This window comes from Panthera onca, chromosome X (assembly GCF_046562875.1).
Source record: "Panthera onca isolate mPanOnc1 chromosome X, mPanOnc1 haplotype 2, whole genome shotgun sequence".
In the NCBI taxonomy this organism is placed as follows: domain Eukaryota; kingdom Metazoa; phylum Chordata; class Mammalia; order Carnivora; family Felidae; genus Panthera; species Panthera onca.
In genome coordinates, this window is record NC_138357.1 from 46,843,046 (window position 1) to 46,849,045 (window position 6,000).

The following is a 6,000-nucleotide window of genomic DNA, read 5'->3' on the forward strand; positions in this document are numbered from 1 at the left end:
CTTTCTATGTCACGCAAGTCACCTCCTTCTGCTATGTTTTTTTTTTTACTTAGATACACCTTATATAACATAAATTTCCCCCATTTTAAAATTAATAGATTTTTAGGATATTCATTATGTTGTAGTCATCACCACATTCTAATTCAAGAACGTTTCCATCATCCTAAAAGAAACTCTGTAACTACCAGTCAGTCCCATTTCCCTATTGCCTCCATTCCTAGCAACCACGAATCTATGTTTCCAATGGCTTCTCTGTGAGCCATATTCCTTATGGCCTCAGGGGGCCTTAGCTTTGAGGTGAGCCAGGCAAGGGAGAGAACTGGGGCTGACAACTGTATACTTTGTCTTCCCAAGGCTAGGACCTGGATAGTGGAATAAGTTAAGGGGGCAGTTTCTCTGAGAAGCAAGCTGTCTGAAAGTGTCAGAAGACTTTCTTTGCATGAAACCTCACCTGAAGAACTCAAATACCAGAGTCAGAGAGGGACTAGAGAGTCTTGGTGACTGGGGTCTATGTATTGTTTATTTCTTAATGCCAACTTGAATCTTCAGCACTGGTTTGGGAGATTTTGTTTTGAGTTCCCAGCTGCAGAGATGCTCATTGCCCTGGATTTCTGGGCCTTCAGGGCTAGCTGATAAGCCATCTTAAATATATGTCTTAAATTCAGGATGATCTCACAAGTTAGATACTGGGGTAAAGCATAAAAACCAATAGAATCTGGAATTTAGGAGCTACTTCCCTTTCTTAAATGTCTGCCTTGTCCACATACACCTACAAAGAGCACAGGCACAGGCATCATCTAGATAACAAATTACACTGACAATATGAGCTACAATTACATGATCTATAATTAAATTACCCCCATTTAATTTTTAAAATAACGTGAGATTGGTTATATTATATCCTCATTTTCACAGATGAGGATGTAGGCACAGAATGAAGCTAAATTGTGCAATATCATATAGCTAGTGAGTAGAAGAAGTCAGAATCAAACAGCGGCATTCTGTTACTAAAGCCTGTATTCCCAACCTCACTAACACAAGACAAGTGAGAAATTTATTGTTTCACATTTCTGGAGGTAAGACATCTGAAATCAAAGTATTGGCAGAATTCATTCCTTCTGGGAGCTGTGAGGCAAGAATATATCCCAGGACATTTTTTTTTTTTTTTGGCTGATAGATGGCTATCATCTCTTTGTGTCTCTTTGCATCATCTTCACTGTATGAATATGTGTATAAATTTCTCCCTTTTATAAGGACATTAATCATATCTGACAGGAGTCCACCTTACTCCAGTATGACTTCATCTTAACTAATTACACCTGCAAAAGTTGTATTTCCAAATAATGCCACATTCTGAGGTACTGGATGTTAGGACTTCAGCATACAAATTTTGAGAGGGGACACAATTCAACACAGAGTAGAGGGCATCCTTGTTTCATGGGTTCTGTCGTTATTTCTCTTTCAAATAACTGTGGGGTGTAAGGATGTGATCCCTCTTCAGAGAGGCCAATGGTATCCACAAACAAGCTGAAGTAAAAATTTGAGGACAGAAAACATTTTCCCAAGAAAGGCATAGGTATCCTCAAGAGGAAAATGGTGGGGGGGGGCATTTCAGAAAAGCTATCAGATGGAAAGCTTGGTAAATAGGGGAAACGTGTTGATAAGGAGGAAGTCAGGGCAATATCAAGGCCTTGCAAGACTTAGGAGATACTTTTCTAGAAGCTGGAAAACCTTCTGCTACTATAACATTGGGAGCTCCTTCCATCCTCTGTACTTGAGTGGCACCACTTGTTATGAACTGAATTGTTTTCTCCTCAAATTCATATGTTGAATCCTCAACTCCTGTTGTCTAAGAATGTGGCTGTATTTGAAGATAGGGCTTTTAAAAAGATAATTAGGTTAATATGAGTCTGTTAAGGTGTGCCAATTTGATTGATATCCTTATATGAAGAGGAGATTAGGACATACAGAAAGAGACACTAGGGATAAATAAGCACAGAGAGATGACCATGTGCAGACACAGCAATAGGGAGGCCATCTGCAAGTCAAGAAGAGAGAGGTCTCAGAAGAAACCAAACCTGCTGACACTTTGATCTTGGACGTCTGGCCTCCAGAATGTGAAAAACAAAATTTCTGTGTTTTATCCATCTACTTTGTGGTAATTGTTATGGAAGACCTGGCGAAATAATATAGTACCAAATACAGAATTATTAAACTGGATGATAGCTAAAGCTCCATTCATGCATTGAGCAGTCATTAAATGCCCACCAGGTGCCAGCCAGAGCACTGGTGATAAGGCAATTCTGTGGATTTAATGCTCTACAATGACATTCTCCTGGGGAGATAGAGGGTCCTGGTATTCCCTGGCTGTTGGTCTATCTTAGGCCACATCTTTATGACTGTCCTCCCCAACCTCCAGAAAGTGTGCTCCCCTACCATTACATTACCTCCTTTCTTTGATGAAGGTTAGGATGCTAAGAACATCTGGACACCCTTTTACCCTGCATTATTTTATTTTGGTTAGGGTGGAGGACAGTGTATAACATTGATTTTTCTAGGTTTGAAGTTTTTGCCCTTGGATATGGCTACTGAAGTGTTTATATCCAACCACTTGCTTTCTCTGGTACAGAGGTTACAAAGTGGTGGGATCACAAGCAGCAGTGCCTGGAGGGGAATTCTGTGATCATTAAGAGCATGATGCCATTAAAGTCTTATAAGAAACTGAGTGGGATCAATAGACTCCAGAGTTATGTACTAGGACTGGAGGTGGGGACTACAGTCCGGGATCCCAGGAATAAGGGTATCAATTCAGAGACAAGTTCTAGGACAAAATACTAAGAACCAGAGATATTCTGAGGAAAGACACATAATTTAATTGGAGGTGAGGGATAGAAAAGGACATAACTAAAGCCACTCCTCTGAAGGCCTGCAGCTGCTTCTGGGGCACCTTCCCTGAAGAGGATCCTGGGCCCTAATGATGGACAGGGAGGGGTCCACCACCAGCAACCCATGTAAGAACTGTGCCTCTTTGGAAGTATCCAGGTATTTTGATACCTTTGTGCCTGAGGGTCAGAAAAAAAAAATAACATGGAAATAATGCCTCTTTGCAGAGCTGATTCCACATTAGTTCCACAGCCCCAGACTCCCTACCACCCTATCCCTAAATAAAATGTGTCAAGGATCAGGGAAATTAACACAGCAGCTGCTGCTGGACCCTCCTGGCCAGCACTTCCATTTGCTGTTTTCTGTCCTAATCAGTCCTCCCATATCACACTCTATACCATATCACACACAATCTACCTATTCCTTGACATAGGTATCTGCAGTAGTCTCTGTCCCTAATAGACCTTTGCTCAGCATGGATACCAGATACTTGTAGAAACAAGGAATGAAAGGGCTTAGGAAAAGGGCTGTGAAAGGGCTGCATTGTCAAACTGGTGTGGCTAACCAATTCAGGACCATCCTGCTATCATCGTTCTTTATCCAGGAAAATACCAGAATCACATCTGTAGTCAAAGTTGGGCTTTTTACGCATTGTAGTGAGGCACAAAGTTACTATGGCTTCCTGAACTTGTTCTCTCTCCACTCTTTTTGTCTCTGTCCCCCTGCCCCATCTCAGCCCTCAGATCACTTCACTAAAGAAAGATAGCTGTCGTGTTGTAAGGACACTCAGACAATATATAGAGAGGTCTTATGTGGCAAGGAATTGAGGCCTCCAGCTAATGGCCATGTCAATGAGCTTTCTTGGAAGCAGATCTTAAGGCTCCAGGAAAGCCTTTAGATAACATGCAGATTTGGCTTATGTATTGATTACAACCTGTGAGAAAAACTGAACCAGAATTACCTAAGTCACTCCTGAATTCCTGACTGACACAAATTATAAGGTAATAAGTTTTTTCTTTTATTTTTAAGCCACTACAGTTTGAGGTAATTTGTTATGCAGCAGTAACCAACTAATACATTAACTGAGCTATAAACTTGGGGTGATTATTTCTCACTGACAGAAGCTTATGAGAGTCAAATGAGAGAATATAATTTGTGAAGCTCTATCACACAATGGGTGTAGGTTTCCTTGTAATCAATCTGTTTAATGGATGCTAGCATACAAGGTATTCATTAAGGACAGTCCTTGATATCAATACCTGTTGAAGTAAATGGTAGGAAGCAGTAGTGGACAGAGAAGTTGAACAGTCATGCAAATCCAACAAGAGCCTTAATCAAACCCACAGGAAGCTCTGGAGCTATAATGGTTCTTCAGAGTACTCTCTACTTGGGATAAGGTCAGTCATAAATGTAAGCAACCTGACAAGGTCTAAGGTGTCTATCTACAGTGGTGAGCCTGCCTGCTGACAGTATTCCCAGTATTTGTGGAGCAGCATTTCCTTAATTGAAAGGGAGAGTATGGACAATGAATCAGCGTCCATCAAAAGCACTATCCAATCATCAGAAGGTCTTTTAAGGCAGTAGCCAAGACCGGAATTTGAATTACACCTTTAGGGTCCTATTGTTTGTTGCTATTTTTAATCACTGAATATTTTTTGATACTTATAGTTTTTTGTTTTCAATTTTTGTCAGCTTCATTGACAGCTGAATTCTTAAGACAAATTAAATATTTTCTATTCTCTCTGTCTCCCAGTTCTTTGTAAAAAGCATGATTTAGGGGCACCTGGGTGGCTAAGTCGGTTAAGCATCCTACTTCAGCTCAGGTCACGATCTCACCATTTGTTGGTCCGAGCCCCGCATCAGGCTCTGTGCTGATAGTTCAGACCCTGGAGCCTGCTTCACATTCTGTGTCTCCTTCTCTCTCTGCCCCTCCCCCATTCTCTCTCTCTCTTAAAAATAAACATCAAAAAAACTTTTAAAAGCATGATTTAAAATTGTTTTTTGTTGTGGCACCTGGGTGGATCAATTGGTTAATTGTCTGACTCTTGGTTTCAGCTCAGGTCATGATCTCACGGTTCATGAGTTTGAGCCCCAAGAGACAGGCTCTGTGCTGATAGTGTGGAGCCTGCTTGGGATTTCTTTCTCTCTCTCTCTCTCTCTCTCTCTCTCTCTCTGCTCCTCCCTAGCTTTCTCTCTCTCAAAAACTAAATAAATAAACATTAAAAAAATTAAAAAAATAAAATTGGTTTTGTTTATGCTATTAATCTCTTTTTTTTTGTTTTAAAAACCTCATACTTGTAGCAATAATTACTATCAAATTCCACTCATTGGACCAGAGACACTTATGGTGTTAGCAAAGGACATGCCCCTCATGTAACACACTACATACACTTGTTAGTTCATTGGCCAGCTAGTGGCCTCAACTCCAAGCTGCAATAATGTGCAGGCTATTAATTTAATTTCTGTTTTCTGGATTTTATTCATTAATTGAGCAGAGTGCTCATTTCTATTTATCATTGCCAATACTCAATCTATTACTCTTTTCTAATTGTAAAAAAGTAGAAATATTTTTGGTACTGACATTACTAACAAAAACAGGAATATAAGTGGGTTTTTGGTTTCAAGAAACTGGGAGAACATTAACTTGTGCCAGGTAGCCAACCTGAGATGGTAATGGGGAACATGCATAATCTAGAAGCTTTTTTTTTGAGTTTACTTATTTATTTTGAGAGAGAGTGTGTGTGAAGGCAGTAGAGGGGCAGAGAGAGGGAGAGAGGGAGAATCCCAAACAGGCTCTGCACAGGCAGCACGGAGCCCAACACAGTGCTCAAACTCATGAGCCATGAGATCATGACTGGACTCAAAACCAAGAGGTGGACGCTTAACTGACTGAACCACCCAGGTGCCTCAAACCTAGAAGCTTTTATTTTCACATAAAGGAATATACTTTGGAAGCAACCTTTAAAATGATATATTTAAAAAGGAGTTTTGTAGCAAATATATGTGATTTTATGTGTGTGGGTAAGATGGAACATAAATCCTGTTGGGGGATGCATAGCAGGTTATTTGTGGTTAATACTGCCAATTGGTCAGTGTACTCAGTGGTATCCATTTATT

The 6,000-nt window shown here is 40.3% G+C and overlaps 1 non-coding gene across 1 annotated transcript; it reads right to left on the minus strand.

The window, feature by feature from the left end:
- Positions 1-5,176: 5,176 nt before the first annotated feature.
- On the minus strand, positions 5,177-5,330 carry LOC145714763 (small nucleolar RNA SNORA62/SNORA6 family). The gene has a single exon (XR_014136971.1). It is a non-coding gene; the product is annotated as a small nucleolar RNA SNORA62/SNORA6 family (small nucleolar RNA).
- Between the last annotated feature and the right edge of the window lie 670 nt (positions 5,331-6,000).